Raw genomic sequence first — 20,348 nt, 5'->3', positions numbered from 1 at the left:
GTGATAGACTTATAAATACACAGAGGTACAAAGAGGAAGTCTATGACTTCAATTCTAAAATTTAGCCATGGGTCAAGTATAAACCCACAAATACAAACTTATCCATTCAGACATATATTTCCTGGTGGGAATAAAATTCTTAATTTATTTGAACTCAAAATAAACAAACAGAAACAAACAGAAAAGACTAACAAACCAGATCCTCTTTCTCCCAGCAGATAGAACACCTTTATAAACTGTCAATCTATTTGCAAATATTGCCAAATGATCAGATAATGAAGCCAAAAGATGTTGGTGCAAGAAATCAAGTAATCAGAAGGAATCAAAATCAATTCCTTGTCATGAAGCAGATGAGGAAGAGTCAGGAACATAGACTAAAAAGCTGGGCTCACAGTTGAGCCCCAGACCACCAGTCAGGGACAAAGCAAAGGGACTCCAAGATGCCTTATTACCTGGACTGAGTAGGGCTACAAAGCCAAGGGCCAGGCCTACCTGAATCCTGGCACCAAACCAAGACAAACTGCAACAGACAATTAAGGAGAACTTTTTATTCAGGCTGTTACAATAGAGAGAATATTCATTAATGAGAAACTTCTCAAAGAAAGAGAGCCCTTCCTGGAGTCAGGAGGAAAAACAGAGATAGGTCTTATCTCTGAATATGTAAGAGCAGGGTAGTCCTTTGTAGTTACCCATTTCTTAGAACACAAAAAGTACAAGTATTCCTTGACAACTGCTCTTTTCTGGGAATATGAGTCAGTTGAAATTCAACATTGTTGGAGTTTTCTTTATTTCTTCATGTAACACTGAATTTTCGATTGGGTGAATATTGTTTATTCTTTGAAAGTCCTGTATGCCATGGTATATGATGTTTTTTTGACACGGAAATTTCTTACCTGTATCAACTTGGGTCCAGGGGTTTTATTCATCAAAGAACAATTTTAAGATTAATTTATTGGCTTTGGTTTACTCACTGCATAGGTAGCATAAACTCAAATCAAAAGCAAAGCAGTGCAATGTCCTGGGGTTTCAGTTTCTTATTCTTTTTTTCCTCCTTCTCCTTCCTTAACATTCAATTCCTAAGATAAAAAAATAAAATGCAAACTTGCTTGTATCTTTGTAAATCTCCTTGTATAGAGTTCTCTACTAGAAATATTCTGTAGGTGGTATTCCCTGAGAAAAGGTTTATTAAGGAGTTCTAGAATCAATACTGGTTGAAGGGAAGAGAAGAAGGCAAGATTGGGCAGAGGGAGGAGTCAAGCTATGCATTCCTTTCAGAAGACTTGGCTGCTCCTGTAGGAGTTCTGAGGTGGGATGATTCCACAGATTTGTTCTTCGTTCAGTTGAGATGCCAGGGGCTCTCTGCACTTGTGCACAGCCATTGGACAGGGGTGAGCCCAGGAAAGGTGCATGAGTTTGAAAGAAGTGTCTCTCTTCACCTGAGGAAATCCCCAAAGGAGTCTGATAGGTGAGGGCTATCTGCTGTAGCAGGGGAAATAAATCTGATTCCTAGGAGGATCTCAATAGTTCAGTGCAATGTCAACAAAGTATTTTCCCAAAATGATGGGGAGAATTTGGAGCCCTGGGATTTACACAAAAGATTTAGTTCTAATTGAATCACTCTGCTCTGGTTCAAGCTCCTATTTCCTACCCCTTGTGTGGGAGTGGTAGAATCCTAGTCTGTAGCTTTTAAGCCCTATAGTTTATTGCAAATGATAGGGATATCAGCTTCTCCTTAATGCTTTTGTCTTGATTTCTCCCTTCAGTTTTAGCATCTTGGTATTTTTCTTTCTTTAGAGCTCAGCTCTAAATTTGTATTTCATTCATAGTTATTTTATAGTATCTTTCAGATCTGTTCTAAAACTCCATCTTGCTGTATGGACCCTATGTCATCAACTCTTTCTTGGTAGATATCATATTGGTTGCCTATGAATCATTTCCTGTATTTTCAGTCAGAGAGAGCCTGTCTTCATCAGCTCTGTCCACCACGGTGATCAGTTTTTTTCTTAACATAACAATGTTTCCCTCTGATATGTTATGATTTTAATTGTGAAATGCTGCTCAAATTTCTCTTTCTTCCCAAAGGATTCCTTCAGAAGTAATGTGCCCCATAAAGTTGAGTAGACACAATATTTTAGAGATTTTTACTGGTAAATCCAGAATTAGAAGCTTGTATGTTTGACCTTGACATTTAGCAATTATTGCTAAATAGGAAATCTCTGTAAGATCAACATCAATTTTAAGTAAAACAAACAAACAAACAAAACAAAAACAGGGCACTATTTATCTCAAAACTAAGTTAGTCTCAAGTGATAATCACATTTATTATCATTTATTCTTTGTATATACTGTTATGTATGACACCTGTCTTTGCCAATAAAATCCATAATCCTGAAGAACAGATAATATATTTTCAATTTTCCTTAGTCTCACCCACATTATTTGGGACAAAGCCCAAAAATACATGGTTATTTAGTCCTTATGGAGTCACAGAAAGATGTAGAGAGGTGAGAGGGAGAATGCCAGAGTGAAAGGTTGCCAGATTTATTGGCAAGCATCTTGACAAGATCTTACCTGGGGAGGCAGCATGACAGTAGATTTTGAATCAGAGGGACATAGGTTTTCATCCCAGCTCTGTTGTGCACTAACTGTATAACCTTGGGCAAATGCTTAAAGTTCTTTAACCTCACTTTTTTTTTCACCTGATAAATGCAGTTAATAATACCTAACTCATGGGTTTTGTGAGTATTAAATGTGATACGAATATAAATCATTTATAGCATCTTGACAGAATTAGGCACTGTAGAAAACATACAAAAAACATGTTTCCTGGGGTGCCTGGGTGGCTCAGTCGTTAAACACCTGCCTCTGGCTCAGGTCATGATCCCAGGGTCCTGGGATCGAGCCCCGCATTGGGCTCCCTGCTCATCAGGAAGCCTGCTTCTCCCTCTCCCACTCTCCCTGCTTGTGTTCCTTCTCTCACTGTCTTTCTCTCTCTGTCAAATAAATAAATAAAATCTTTAAAAAAAAAAAAAAACATGTTTCTTTCTTTTATAGAAGTGTTGCTCCATGCATGTCCCTAATTGTTGTACCAAATCAACTCAAATGCTGTTAAGAATTTAGATTCTTTGACACCCTCCCCATTTTGTATCAAATCTTTGTGGATCGAGTTTGGGGAATCTATCATCCCCAGCAAAGTGAAACCCCAGCTGGATCAAATTAGCGAGAGCTAGAATAAAAGTTTGTCTGTTTGGGGTAAAAAAAAAGGTGGAGAGACAGAGAGAGAGAGAGGGAGAAAGAGAGAGAGAAGGGGGGAATTGAGAGATGTGTAGCCAGACAGCAGAAGAGGTCAGCAGGAGGCCCTGACCAGTGATCATCTCTGCAGGACCAGAGAGAAGAATTGAATGGTTGAGCCCCTGCTGTTGCTTGGCTCATTTGCTAAACAACCCTGCCCAAGGCTGAAGCCTGGTCTCTAACAATCCCAGGAACAATCTGGAAATTAGTATGATTGGTGTTCCAATGGAACCTTAAACAATTTTGTTCCATTGTGTTATTTTGGCTTTTTGAAAAATTTATTTACTGGAAAAATTCTTTATGGATGAAAGACAGGGATGAACAACAGAAACTGCAGAGAGAAAACAGTATTTTTCTGGAAAGTGAGAGAAGAAAGTTTTGCTTTTCTCCTTTGCAAATAGTGTGAAACTATCCAAACCATTCTGTCTGGAAGTGATGATGCTTTTGTTTCTGGCCTTTATACTATCCAAGGTAACATTTTCCATTATGGAGTATCATCCTGACTGAGCTCACTCTTCCACAACTATACTTTTCTAACTATAGATTACAATACACCTAACATCATGGCTTTCCTTCAAACTACAGTAGGTTATAACAATGCAATGTAAATATTAGTGTGCTATAGTCAAGCTGAACCTTAAAGCCTGCCTCTAAAACAAGGAATAATGATTCCAGAACATGAACAAGGGAAGAAATGGGTTTCTATTTCCAATATGTTATTAGCTGTTTCATAGGTACTAAATAATTGAGTAGCAAAGAATCTGATAACTTACTCAACAAGAAGTGTACTCGATGTTATTAAAAGCCAGCCCACATTCTTACTGTGCACACAACTCAAGAGAGGTGCAAATGAAGACTTAAAACAAACAAACAAACAAACCCCAGCCCTGTTCTTGGAGCTCTGTCTTGCCTGATTAATCAGTGGAGATCTGGCCCTCACTTACAATTGCCAAGAACCCAATAGCAGCACAAATCATCCCATCGAAATGCAGAACAAGCAACAATCAGACTTAGAAGGCTGATTTCTTCTAAGCCAGGGGACAGTGACAATAAAGGTGGTTTTGCCATGCTGAGAGGCAAATAATCGGCTGCCCACCTCCTACCCTACTCTCCAAATGTGTTTATATCACTAATGAAAATGAGTCCAGAGGCTTCCCATGGGTCAACATTTTGCACATCGGAAAAACACTATACAATTCAGCTTGAGCGACAACGCTCCTCAGACATCACACAGGGCTGCTGGAATAGGAGTAGAAGCTTGCAGGTCAAGAGAGACATGAATTCTTAATGCCCCAGGAGTCCAAGGACAGAATAGCAGGGGCAGTTTCATGTTCAATTATTTATCAAGTTCATTTATAAAAATAAACCCAGTATCTAGACCAGTTGGTGCATATGAGAGAGTAGCATGTTTATCAATAAATAATATGGAAAATTCAGCTCTTCACAAAATTTTCCTCCCCTTATAATCTTAAGGATAAAACCTGACTCAATCTGGCAGCATACATTCCTGTTGCCATATATTTCTATTTTATGAATAGTGCCGCAAGCCACAAATATGCATGGGATATAAAATCACTACCCATATATGAAGAAAACTTATTTATTCTTCTAAATTAATTTCTACATAATAATAACAATGATTAGAACTACAATTTAATGAATGCTTATATAATTATATTTCAAGTAATATAAAGAGAAAAATATACCAACTATATGCATATACATGCATACCTACTCACATATATTTTTAATCCTCATGATAACATTGTAAAGTAGGATATAATACTCCAATTTTTCAGATGAGGATTAAGATATTAAGTATTTTGTCCAAAATCAAATAATAAGTGAGTAGTAAAGCTGAGATTAGATCCCAGTACTTCACATTATTTAACAAGAATCTAGTTTGTGGTACCTTTAGCTGTACAGGCCAAGAGAATGGCTTTTATATTTGGGAGGAGGGGTCAAATATCATATTACCCTCATGTTTAACTTGTGGGTAGTAATAATAATATTGATTTATATTCTCTTTTGTAGTTCATAAAATACTTTCACGTATAACATTCATTTACTTAAAAGTTGTTAGAAGTACCTATAGTGTGCAAAGTACTATGTCATACGCCAGATATACAAGTGGGCAGAGAGATGACCCCTTCCTTTAAGGAGATTCTAACTTAGTGAGGGAAGAAAGGTAATAGTCTGTGTAATAGGAGCTATGATAACTATGATAGTTATGATGACTACACACAGTACTGAAGAAGTGAAGTAATTGTCTAATAAATTATCTTAGTGGTCAGGAAAATCTTCCTAATACCTTGCACTAAGTTTTGTAATACAAGTGGGCACTAGATAAATAAAAGGAAGGATGTGGGGAGGAAAGATAAACAACTTGAACATCACATATGGTTTGTGCCATACAAGTGTGGAATAGGATAATGTCTTTATTCAATTGCAAGTGATGATTTTGACTTGAACAAAGTTTGCCTATATGGGTGAAAGCAGGTAATGAAACTGTAGAGGTAACCAGAAGCTAGATTTTTAAAAATATGATTAGTAAAAGGAGTTTGGGGTTTGAGCTTTGTCCTGAGGAGACTTTGATGGAATTTACTTATTTTTTTAATTTGATGGAATTTAAAGAGATTGTGGGACATGGGTAGATCTCTGCTTTAGAATGATCATCATGACATTACTGTACAGATAAAACTGGCGAAGATCGGAGAACACAGTGAAAGAGTTGTTTGAAACAAGGAATCAAGATAGAAAGTTATTGTATTCCGTACAAGAATAAAAGTCTTTTGGGGCGCCTGGGTGGCTCAGTCGTTAAGCGTCTGCCTTCGGCTCAGGTCATGATCCCAGGATCCAGGGATCGAGTCCCACATCGGGCTCCCTCCTCGGCGGGAAGCCTGCTTCTCCCTCTCCCACTCCCCCTGCTTGTGTTCCCTCTCTCGCTGTGCCTCTCTCTGTCACATAAATAAATAAAATCTTTAAAAAAAAAAAAAAAAAAAAAAAAAGAATAAAAGTCTTTTTTTTAAGGTAGTGCAGAGGAATGCCAAGGAGTGGACAGGCATCTGATAACCTTAGGATTGTACCATCACAGTTGTGAATGAATGGCTGCGGAGGATTGAATGAGAGAAGGTATTCTATCATAAGCTTCTGGCCAGGGAGACTGAAAGAATGGCCACATTCTATGTTAATAAGAATATCAGGACAATGGTTTTGTCAGGTAGGGAAGCCAAGTAGATATATTACTGGCATTTTACATATAAGGAGACTAAAATCTTGGAAAACTGAAGCTACGGTGGTCTCCTATGCTATGTTGTTTCCATTTTAATTTAGTCAAAATAAGGTGAGAAGAAGACACTTAAATGATAATATGTCTAAATAGATTTGTTTATGTTCACAAGTCAGTGGACGGATACCTTGTGATAAAGTCAGCATGATCACAAACTTAAATTACTTCTAAGAATCTGTAAGATACAAAGTGTAGTTCAAAGAAGCACTAACCAATTCTAGAACTGATAATCATTTTTATTCATCTGAAGTTAGAGGTAAAATACATTGAAAAAAATCCAGACCTTACCTATATTAGGAGTGAGTGAGATGGAAGTGGTACTACAAGCCATTAATCACATCAAAGATCTCCTTCCTCTGCTTTGGCTGTACTTTTCCTGTGAATTTATATATATATATATATATATATATATATATATATAATTTTTAAGGGAACTAAAGCAAGGATAATTTATCAAGCTAAGATAAACTGATCCTCAGTCCAATCTCCTTAATTGAATAATAAGATGAATTTAAGAGTTATAACACACAATCTTTATTCCTTGCATTTAAAATTATTCTGATTTTACAGAAGAGATAGAATATATTCCATTCAGAATGAGACAGGTGAGAGAGGCAGAGGCTGAGACATTCAGTGAGGCTGGCATGGAGTAAAAATTGGTTGGGCTTAGGAGCCCTAGATTTTAAGAATGCAGCATCCAGGAATGACCCTAATTAGAACCTAGTAAGGTGTCAAGGAGCCAGGATGGATTCAGGAAGGTCATCCTTGTTTCCATAGACTATTTTTGCTAAGAGTCCCTTAGCAAGTGACAACTTTTCAGCAATTAGATACTATTATTTGGTATATATGTGTTAAAAACAAAGAAAGGTCATTCTTAGATGAGGAAAATATAAAATTCATTTCCTATATATTGGTTTTCTGAATCAAACCTTGTTCTTCATCCTTTTTATTTTATTTTGAATTTATATACAGCAAAATAATTTTCTTTGGCTGTGCCATTCTGTAAGATTTAACACATGATCAGATTTTTGTAACCACTACCATAATCAGGATGTAGAACAGTTCCATTACCCAAAATAATTCCCTCTTGCTACCCCTTTGTACTCAGTCCCTACCCTAAGGCCTCATGCCTGGCAACTGCTAATCTGTTCTCTATCCCCATAGTTTCCTCTTTTCCAGAATATCATATAAACGGAATCATACAGTATGTAACATTTTGAGACTGGACTCCTTTAGTCAACATAATGCCTCTGGGATTCACACATGTTACATATATCTATGCCTCATTCCTTTTTTTTTTTTTTTTTTTTGTTAAGAACAGTTTTACTGAGTTTCTAAGACCACACAATGCCTTTATTTAATGTGTACAATTCACATTTTTTTGTACAGGTTTTTGCATGAACATGAATTTTCATTTCACTTGGATAAACACCCAGAAGTAAAATCTTGGGTCAAATGGTAAATGTAGGTTAAATTTTATAAGAAAACTGCCAAATTCCTTTCCAAAGTGAACACATCATTATACATTCCCACCAGCAACATATGAAATTTCAGTTACTTCTTATCCTTGTCAACATTTGCTTTGTTAAGGGTTTTTAAAACCATGATAAAAAGTGGTACAATTTATAGTTTTTACTTTCATTTCCACAATGACAAATGATGTTGAACATCTTTTAATATGCTCATTTGTCATTTTTATATATTCTTTGGTGGTCTTTTCAAACTTTTTGCCCATTTTTTATTAGACTGTTTATTTTTGAGTTATGGAATTTTAAAAATATTTATATGTAACCTGAGTACAAGTCTTTTGCCTGATAGGAGATTTGCAATGTAATTATGTTATACTATACCAGAAAAGGATAATGTCTACTTTGATCATCCCTCCCTCACCTAAATACTTCTTTCTTCCCTAGATCTAACTACTGTTTTCAATTTTGTGTGCATCATTTAGATTATTGATTATCTATGCATTTATATACAGATGTCTGTGCGACATATAGTAGAGTATTTGATGTATGTGTATATATACATATAATCATACATTATCACATATATAGTTGTATGGTATTCTTCAACTTGCTCTCCACTTCCTCTAATATTGAAATCTACCTATATGAATATAAGCCCTAATATTGAGCTCTATCAATATGAATACATCCTACAACAGGGCAATCAAACCATATGAATATATACATATATATTATATATATTTAAGTTACGTGTGTGTGTGTGTGTGTGTATCAGTAGTCTTTCTAAGGATTCTTAATCCCTTTTCTTCTGCTATTCAATAGAGAAAACATTAAAAGAGAATATACTGGAGTTTCTGTCTCCCATCCCAGAATGTAGAGACAGGAGAGAGTGTCACTCCCACCCGTGCAGCATAATGGAACTCAACTAACTTCAGGTTAAGGTTTTTCCCAATACCATTGAGAAACAATCATTTGTGTCCAAAACAAAAGCAGAGAACTTTCCTAAGTGCACAGAGACTAGAGGACTTTCTCACCTGGAGTAAGTTTAACCTGACACTGGTAAGACAATTTCAGCTATCATATTTGACAACTTTGTAAAGACACAGTGTGGGCTTTCAGGAGAGTATGAAACCCCTTGGGCAAAAAAAGTGGAAGAGTCACACCGTCTTTCAGGCTCTTTCTCTAGGAACACCCACTGTGTGCTCAAAGAAAAGATCAGAAAGAGCCCTAAAATGTATTTATGTGGTATAGACTTAAAGAAAGGGAACAAGAGCTAGGCTGGAAGAGCAACAAACTCTCCTTGTATTATTTTCAAACTCTCCTACTGAACAAGTATTGTCATGTGTGAAGGGAAGAGCAATAAGCACTGCTAGGGTTAGGGCATTGGTAAATCCTCTTTGCAGTTCAAGAAAGGAAATAAGTAGAAACTCATTACTCTTGGGAGAAAAAAGGATTTATACACTGGGCCCACCAGAAATATTCCTCCTAAAGCAGGCAACATACTCACAATATTCACTATTTTTTGTTAGATGGATTAGTCAAAGATACAGATAAAACAAATTACAAGCTAATGAATTGGGAAGGAAGTAATATAACCAACTGGTGTGCCAGAGCCCATCCATACTTGGTCACATTGGGTGTCTAGAGTCAATGGTTAAATTTTCAGGAATTGCCTGAGCTGCTTGTTAAACCCATGGGTGGTGGGAAATCAACCATAGTTGAATTTACATCATGAAATTTGACAAACTCTACAAATCAGGATTCAATGTTTGTTTAACTTTCCTGATAGTTGATAAAATTTTGCCAGCACACCATTCAGCAGAACTATCTCCGTGTAGAGATAATATAATAGTATATCTAGAAAATCTAAGAAAACAAATGATAAAATATATAAATAATAAGTGAATTGTGTAAGAATTTTGATTTTCTCCAAGTTAATATCTAAATTTAATATAAATTTGGTAAAAATATCAAAGCTTTTTTTAAAAAAGTAGATAAATCGGTTCTTTTTTTTTAAGATTTTATTTATTTATTTGACAGAGAGAGAGAGAGCACAAGCAGGGGGAGCAGCAGAGGTAGAGAGAGAAGCAGGCTCCCCAATGAGTAGGATCCCTACTCCGACGTGGGGCCCTGGACCCTGGGATCATGACCTGAGCTGAAGGCAGACACTTAACCAACTGAGCCACCCAGACATCCTGATAAATTGATTCTAAAGCTTATATTACAACACAAACCTGAAAAACAAACTGAGGGCTCTAGAGGGGATGGGGGTGGGAGGATGGGTTAGCCTGGTGATGGGTATTAAAGAGGGCACGTTCTGCATGGAGCACTGGGTGTTATACGCAAACAGTGAATCATGGAACACTACATCAAAAACTAATGATGTAATGTATGGTGATTAACATAACATAATTAAAAAAAAAAAAAACCAAACCACAAACCTGGAAGCACCTGAGTGGCTCAGTCGGTTAAGCAGACAACTTTTGATTGTAGTTCAGGTCATGATCTCAGGTTCTGGGATCAAGCCCCATGTTGGAGTCCTTGCTTGAGATTCTCCCTCTCCCTTTGCCCTCTGACCCTGAACTTGATCTCTCTCTCTAAAATAAATAAATAGATCTTAAAAAAACCCAAACAATCATAAACCTGAAAGAATATCTAAGAAAACCCTGAAAAAGAGGAGTAATGAAAAAGACTAATCTTGTTATATATTAAAATACTAAAAATTCCCTCTAATTAAACCAATGTGTTCCTGGCACTTGGATAGACAGGTCAATAGAACAGAATCAAGAATCCACAAGTAGATTTAAATACATATAAATATTTGGAATATAGTAAAGATGAGGTTTCAAATAACCGGGAGAAATATAGTCTTATTAAGTAATACTTGTCTTTCCAAGGCTGAAAACGTGTCAGAAAGCACGAAAGTGCTCAGAAACTAATGGAGACATATAAAAAGGGGTAAACACTTTCTGTATCTGTGACAATTTGAAGCATTAAAAATAATAATGATGGTAACGCTCATAACACACTAAATAAATCTAAAAACATATATGTGAGTCACATATATGCTAATCAAGAAATCAAAAATGAATTTCATAATAGCTAGAAAACAAGAAAAATAAACATATTAAATAGCAGAACCTATAGAATACAGCTAATAAATACATATGGTCATAAATATTTTAATAAAAATTCATTGAATCCTGAATCCACATTTCATAAATGTGAAGAGATTAAAAATAAGGAAAAATGAAGGAGGGGAGCTCTGAATTTCAAAAGATTAAGTTAGTAAATGTAAAACGAATGCCAAAATTAAAAAAATCACTGTGCCACACTTACCCTCCCTCTACCCATAAAAGTAATGTTTCAGGCCTAACATATTAATAGACACTAAAAACCACTGGTTATTTTATACTTTATATAAAAATATACTTTATATTTGGTTATTTTATACTTTAACACAGTCTCAAAATATAACTCCACAGATTCCTTTTAAATTACAAAGAACAATGGTATTATTACTCTGGGGATCTCTGACAGATGCTATTTTTAAAAAGTAATCAATTTAAGTATGATCAGTAGCAAGAAAAAAAAAATGAAATTATAAGCCTCCTAACGTGGTAAAATAGGAAGTACATAGTATCTATGAGGACCTTTGTTTTAAAAATGTTTAACCTAGATGTCAGAATGAAGAAACAATCATTTCAGACAAGTTAAAAAGATAGGACATTTTACCAACAATTTGTCAAAATTCTTCAAAAAATAGCAAAGTTATAAAAAACAAAAACTATTGGGGTACTGGTTGAGATTAAAGGAACATAAAGAAACTTGACAACCAAATACAAATACATGGACCTTGAATGGGTTCCAGGTCAAAAAGAGCTATTTGGATATAAATGGCATTTTTTGAACAATTGAAGAAATATGAATATGAAAAATATATTAGAATTTGTGGATAATATTGAATGTCTTCCACATAATAATGTTATGTGGTTATGTAGAAAATTATATTTGTACTTAAAAACAACATAATAAAGTATTTCAGGATAAATAATCTTGTGATTTATTTTTAAATGGTTCAGCAAGAAGAAAGAGAGAGAAGGATCACAAATATGGCAAAACTTTAACAATTAGTGAATGTAACTGAAATGTAGATAGTTCTTTTTTGGGGGGATTAGTATGCTTTTATTTTTTATTTATTTAAATTCAATCAGCCAAGGTATAGTACATCACTGGTTTTTGATATAATGTTCAATGATTCATCACTAACTAAAGATAGTTCTTAATTGAACTATCTTTTCAAATTTTTTTGTGATTTTGACATTTGTCAAAAAATGGAATTAAAAATACATCTTAGTAGCTTTTTCCCAGAAATTTAAAATAAACAAACAAAACTCTTGAATTAACAGATTGAAAGACATAACATATCCCAGAAATTAATGACACAGAATAGTGGCACAATTCAAAGCTCTGGCAGCTTGATGCTGAGATGCTGAGGATATTTGGGGAACAGAGCTTGGTGTGGCCACTCTTGCTGTTTAGGATATGAGCTGCCTCTATTACAGCTTGCTGCAAAATAAATGCTGAACACTTTTTTTTTTTTTGCTTTTCTCCTTGTTTCATAAAAGGAAAACTCCTATTAGGATTTCGTTTGGTTAGTTAAAACAGATACCAAGAGACCTTTCATAAATGTGAAGTGGTGTAACACAAACTTTCAAAAAGTAGGGATACCTCTATATGAAATGTGAGGGTCAAAAATGGTATGAAAATTATAAATAGATATGTTGGAAAATATAAGGAAAACCACAAGAAATACTATAATCAAATAAAATTGGGTAATGGAACAGAAAGTAGGAATAGAGGATCAAAATTCAAACACTGAAATTTATCAGAATAAGCCCAAACATAACAATATAAAGGCAACACAGACAACATACTAAAAAGATACAGCACATCTGTACACCAAATAATTAATAAAAGTAGAATGAAAAAAATACAAAGAATTATGATTAAACATCTATGCAATATCAGTAAATATAAATGTTTACTCCTTACCATAAAAATAATTTTCAGAATTGATGATAGAGCATAATTCTTAGAAATCATGAATTCATGCAGATCATGAATCTGCAAATCTTAGGACTTTGGAAATGTTAAAAGACAACAGCATGGGCAAAAGCCTACTCACAAATGAAAATGAAAGCAGTGAACAAAATCATTCTATCAGAAAAATAGAATTTAGGTAAAAAGAAAATGTTAAAAAAAAAGATGGAGTATGCTTTACAACGACAAGAGTACAGTACACAAATAAGACTGATTAGTTACGATGATCTGTGTAAGAGATAACATAGTATCAAAATTCATCCCAAAGCAATATATAGAGAGATAAAAACACATTAGATGGCTTTAGTTCACTTCTCTCAATTCTCAAAAGATTAGAAGGAATAAAATAAGATGAAAACAATGATATAAAATAAGATCAAAATAACATGTTAATATGGTAGGTGTAATTAATTATCTTGAACAGCATTTCTTTAAAATCAGAAAATACAAGTATTGACATAATAGTGAAACTGACCCATATTAAACCACAGAGAAAACCTTGGAAGTCTTCAAAAATGGAAATAATACAGAGTTTATGCTATGATCAGAGCTCAATAAAGCCAGAAGTTAATAAACAACAATAACAACAACAACAAAAAATGTATATCATATCAATATGTTTTTTAAAAAAAAAATCTTAAAAATTCTTTGGGGTAATCAAGAAATCAAAAATGAATTTCATAATAGCTAGAAAACAAGAAAAATAAACATATTAAATAGCAGAACCTATAGAATACAGCTAATAAATACATATGGTCATAAATATTTTAATAAAAATTGATTTAAGGTAGGGTGTTAACCTACTTGAATCCATAGATAGATCATACTGGCAGAAAATCCATAAGGAGATAGTGTCTTTGAATGACACATTAAACCAGATGGACATAACATTCCATTCAAAAACAACAGAATATACATTCTTTTGAAGTGCACATGGAACATTCTCCAGAATAGATAATAGGTTAGGCCACAAAACAAGCCTTATTAATTTAGGAAGATTGAATTATACTATATATCTTCTCCAACCACAATGGTATGAAACAAGATGTCAATCACAAGAAACAAACTGGAAAAACACAAATATTTGAAGCCTGAACAACATGATCCTAAACAACCAATGAGTCCATGAAGCAATCAAACAAATTTAAAAAGAATAAGATAAATGGAGACAAATGAAAATGCAAACACAATGGTTCAAAATTTTGGGGACACAGTAAAAGCAGTTTTAAGAGGGAAATATATAGTGATATAGGTCTACCTCAAGAAACAAGAAAAAGTTTGAGTAAACAATCTAATCTTACACCTAAATGAACTGAAAGAAGAATAAACAAAACCCAAGGTGAGTGGGCAAAAGGGAATAATAAAGATCAGAGCAGAAGTAAATGACATAGAAACAAACAAACAAAAAAATCAATGAAACCAAGAGCTGGTTCTTTGAAAAGATAAAGAAAATTAATAAACTCTGATTCATCAAGAAAAAAAGAGAAAGGACCAAATAAATAAAATAAAAAATGAGAGGGAAGCAAAAATTGATACCACAGAAATACAAAGGATTATGAGACAATACTACAAAAAATTATATTTCAACATTTGGACAACCTAGAAGGTATAAATTTCTAGATATATATAGTCTTTCAAAACTGAATAGAGAATAATTAGAAAATCTGAACAGACCAATTACTAGTAATGAAATTGCATTGGTAATCAAAAACCTACCAGAAAATAAAAGTACAGGAATAGATGGACTCACAGGTGAATTCTACCAAACAATTAAAGAATTAATATCTATTCTCCTCAAACTATTCCAAAAGATAGGAGAGGAAGGAAAGCTTCCAAATTCATTCTATGAGGCCAGCATTATCTGATAACCAAACCCAGACAAAGACACCACTTTAACAACAGGTCAATATCAGTGATGGACATAAATACAAAAATCCTCAGCAAAATATAAGCAAACTGCATTCAATAATACAATAAAAGGACCATTCACTATGATTAAATGAGATTTATTCCCAGGATACAAGGATGGTTCAATATTTGCAAACCATCAATGGGACACTACATCAACAAAGGATAAAAAAATGAAGGATAAAATTCCTACAATCATCTCAATAGATAAAGAAAAAGCATTTGACAAAATTCAACATCCATTTATGATTAAAAAAAACAAACTCTTAACAAAGTGGATTTAAAGGGAACATAGCTCAACATAATAAAACCATATATGAAAAACCCAAAACTATCATCAAACTCAATGGTGAAAAATGAAGAGCTTTTCCTCTAAGATCAGAAACTTCTTAAGAAAAGGATATCCACTCTTGCCACTTTTATTCAACATAGTACTGGAAGTCCTAGCTACAGCAATCAGACAAGAAAAAGAAATAAGAGGCCTTCATATTGGCAACGAAGAAGTTAAAATGTCATTATTTGCAGATCACATACTATACATAGAAAATCCTAAAGACTCCATTAAAAAAACAAAACAAAACAAAACAAAAAAACCCTACTAGAAGTAATAAATGAATTCAGTAAATTTGCAGGATACAAAATCAATACCTAGAAATCAGTAACATGTCTATACACTAATAACAAAGCAGCAGAAAGAGAAATTCAGAAAACAATCCAACTTACAATTGCACCAAAAAGAATAAAATACCTAGGAATCAATTTAACCAAAGAGGTGAAAGACCTGCACTCTGAAAATTATAAAACACTGATGAAAGAAATTAAGGATGACACAAACAAATGAAAGGATATTCCATGCTCATGGATTGAAAGAATTAATATTGTTTAAAATGTTCATAATATCCAAAGCAGGGGTGCCTGGGTAGCTCAGTCGTTAAGAGTCTGCCTTCGGCTCAGGTCAGGATCCCGGGGTCCTGGGATTGAGCCCCGCATTGGGCTCCCTGCTCTGCGGGAAGCCTGCTTCTCCCTCTCCCACTCCCCCTGCTTGTGTTCCCTCTCTTGCTGTGTCTCTCTCTGTCAAATAAATAAATAAAATCTTTAAAAAAAAAAATATCCAAAGCAATCTACAGATTCAATGCAATCCCTATCAAAATACGAAGGATTTTTCACAAAACTAAAACAATTAATCCATTTGTATAGAACCACAAAAGACCCCAAATAGCCAAAGCAATCATGTGAAAGAAAAACAAAACTGGAAATATCACAATTCCAGATTCCAAGATATACTATGAAGTAATCAAAACAGTATTGTATTGGCAAAAAAATAAATAAATAAAATAAAACAAAAATAAAACAAATCAACAACAAAAAGTGACAAATAGATCAATGGAATAGAATAGAGCCCAGAAATAAGCCTATGCTTATATCATCAATGAATCTATGACAAAAGAGGCAAGAATATACAATGGGGAAAAGACAGTCTCTTCAATAAATGGTGTGGGGATGCTACGTGTAAAAGAATGAAACCGGGCCACTTTCTAGCACCATGCACAAAAATAAATTCATAATGGATGAAAGACCTAAATGTGAGACCTGAAACTGTAACAAGTCTAGAAGAGAACACAGGCAGTAATTTCTCTGACACTGAACATAGCAATATTTTTCTAGATTTGTCTCCCAAGGCAAGGGAAACAAAAGCAAAAATAAACTATTGGAACTACATCAAAATAAAAAGCTTTCTACAGTGAAGGAAACCATCAACAAAACAAAAGGCAACCTACTGAAAAAAAGATATTTGCAAATGATATATCCTATAAGGAGTTAATATCCAAAATATATAGTAAACTTATACAACTCAATACCAAAAAACAAAAAAATCTGATTAAAAAATGGGCAGAGGACCTAATAACATTTTTCCAAAGAAGACCTACAGATGGCAAAGGCACATGAAAAGATGCTCAACATCATTAATAATCAGGGAAATGCAAATCAAAGTCACAATAAGATATCACCTTACACCTGTGAGAATGGTTAGAATCAAAAAGAAAAAATGACAAGTGTCGGTGAAGATGTGGAGAAAAAGAAACACTTTTACACTGTTGGTGGGAATGTCAATTGGTATAGCCACTGTGGAAAACAGTATGGAGGTTCCTCAAAATATTAAAAATAGAAATACCATATGAATCAATAATTCTACTACTAGATATTTATCCAAAGAAAAGGAAAACATTAATTCAAAAAGATATATGCACCCATATGTTTAATGCAGCATTATTTACAACAGCCAAGACAGGAAGCAACCGATGTCCATTATATATGAATGGATACACACACACACACACACACACACACACACACACACACAGGAATATTACAAAGCCATAAAAAAGGACAAGATTGTGCCATTTGTGACAACACGGATGGACTTGGAGGGTATTATGCTAAGTGAAATACGTCAGACTGGGAAAGATAAATACTATATAATTTCACTCATATGTTGAATCTAAAAAAAAAAAAAAAAAAGCAAATGAACAAATAAACAAAAACCAGAATCAGATCTATAAATACAAAGAAAAACTGATGGTTGACAGAAGGGTGGCGGGGGGCGGGGTATGGTCAAAATGGGTGAAGGGAAGTAGGAGATACAGGCTTCCAGTTATGGAATAAGTAAGTCATGGGAGTAAAAGGCACAGCATAAAGAATATAGTCAATGATATTGTAATAGCATTGTATGCTGACAGATGGTAGCTATACTTGTGGCAAGCATAGCATAGCATATAAACTTGTTGAATTACTATGTTGTACATTTTGTACTAATGTGACATTTTGTGTCTACTATACTCGAATAAAAAATTGATTTAAGCATTTATTATATTAAGTCTTACAAATCTAATTATATGTTACAAATAGAAGAAAAATCTCATGTAAACAAAAAAAATCACATATTAACACTAAAGTTAATGAATTAGAAAACAGAATATCACTTTGGTTCTTTGGAAGACCTAATAATACAAACCTCTCAGCAGGGTTACTATTGGTGTTTTGGGCAGGAGGTCATTTGTTTTATGAGGCTTTGTGATGCTAAATGAAGAAGCAAATATCACCCCCCCCCCCAGTACTTATTGTGACAATCAAGAAGTTCCACACATTTTCAATGCTTTCTGAGGGAGGGAGTTCCCTCAGTTGAGAACATTAAGATAAATGTTTTGATAAAATAATAAAGATCAGACAGACAGCTGATGCATTAACAAAATAAACAAATTTAAGAAAATAACCAGATATACAGATACAAAGATAAGAAAATTAATCCATGTGTTAGTTTGAGTTTGACCAGAAGCAGGTTCTCAGACAAGGATTCTGGTACAAGTAGTTTATTTGGGAAGCTCACAGCATCAGTAGCATAAAGAAAAAGCAAAGAGAAAACAGTCTATAAAGAACGTCATCAAGACAGCTATCACCATGGGGTGGTAACCAAAGCTTTATCTGAGAAACAGTTTAAAGCCCAAGCTTCGGATTTATCTCACACGTGCAGTGAGGGAACTGGACTAGAACACATACACACTGACTTCTATCAATCATTGTTTGAATGGTGCTCCCAGCAGCTATTAAATAATTTCTAGGCATTTCTAGGCTGCATTCCACAACTTAGACAAAGCTTCATGCAAAGAGATGCAAATGATGACCAAGAAGTGCTGAGGGATAGAGGCAGGGGACAGACTGGCTGCTCAATAGACAACATTGCTCAAATCTGCATAAGAATGTGACTAAAATGGATCATTTTCAGGAAAAATATAAAATTATTAAAGCTGAACCCCCAAAATAAAATCTAAACAGACCAATTGCCATAGAGAAAAAGGAGAAAATAGCCAAGCAATTTACTACCCCCATTACCAACTCTTATGCTTAAAAACAAAACAAAACAAGAAAAATAGACTCAAGTTTCAAAAGAAGAATTTAACCAAATCTTTAAGGAACAGATAACACCAATATGATTTAAAAAGATTGCAGAAGAAAAGCAAAGAGTCAGAAAAGCTTCTGAGTAAAGCAAAAGAAGGTATCAGTGAATGCAAACAGATACTATGTTTCTGGTAGGTAAACTCAGCTTCCTAAACATGGCAATCTCCCTAAGTAATCTATAAATTTAACTTAATCCCATTTAAAAAATATAGCACAGTAATTATCAGGAAAACTACATAAAAGTAAAAGAAAAATAATGCAGAAAATTTTAAAGCATTAATAGTCAGGAAAAATATGGAAGTAGAGAATAGTGATCTGTGACTCTACCATAAAATATTGAAACACCTTGTAATTAAAATTGGTTGCTATTAGCAGAATAGGCAGGCAACGAAAGAAATGAAAACACCTGGAAATATATAGACAATCATACACACACATATATTCATATACTCATACAATTATATACATATATACAAGTATACATATGCATAGCATATACATAGTTAGAAGTACATAACCATGCATGTATAAATAATTACAAATGTGTGCTGGTAAATGTTTAACAACAGGTTCACAGAGGAGAAAAATGTCTTGATTTTTAGCATTTGCCAATTTTTATGCAATGTAAAAATTCCCACCATGGCAAATTCCAAGCTATAAATATGATGTTACCAAACACAGAACTGGAAAGAGATGTGTAGTAGCACACTTACTATACAGTATTTCTATCATACTCTTCTATGGATGTAAATAACCTCAAGAGCATTAATAACAGTAAAATATTTAGAAAGAGGTGAGTTTTTAATATTTATTACTTTTGTTTTTCCTTATTTTTTGTATAATTACTTGTTAGATTTTAGGCCAATATAATTTAATATTAATAATGACTTTGTTTAAAAACTGGCTTTATAAATCTTAGAAATTTAATAATTTGCTCCTTGGAATCAGTAAAAACCTTATCCAGCATATCACAACATACATAGAAATTTAGGATGTGATGATTTTGAGAGTAAAATGAGCTATTATATGTAAAGTGTTAAGGATAGGCCTGGCCCATAGTAAATGTTCTTACATACTAGCTTTTACATTAGTATTTGGTATACAGTAAAGAGAGCATTTCAAATTACTAGAAAAATAGGTTATCAATATATGGTTCAGAGACAATTGACTAGTCATCTGGAAAATAATAAGCTTGATTTCTATTTCAAGTTAATACCAAAATAAAGCCCAAATGATTAAAAATTTAAATGTAAAAACAAACAAAAAACAAACATAAAAGTATTAGAAAAACATAATAACTTTTTTATTGTGTTCTTAGGATGTGGAAGAAATTT

This window comes from Phoca vitulina, unplaced genomic scaffold (genome assembly GCF_004348235.1).
Source record: "Phoca vitulina isolate PV1807 unplaced genomic scaffold, GSC_HSeal_1.0 scaffold24, whole genome shotgun sequence".
Taxonomy (NCBI): domain Eukaryota; kingdom Metazoa; phylum Chordata; class Mammalia; order Carnivora; family Phocidae; genus Phoca; species Phoca vitulina.
Note: the sequence above shows the minus strand (reverse complement) of the source record.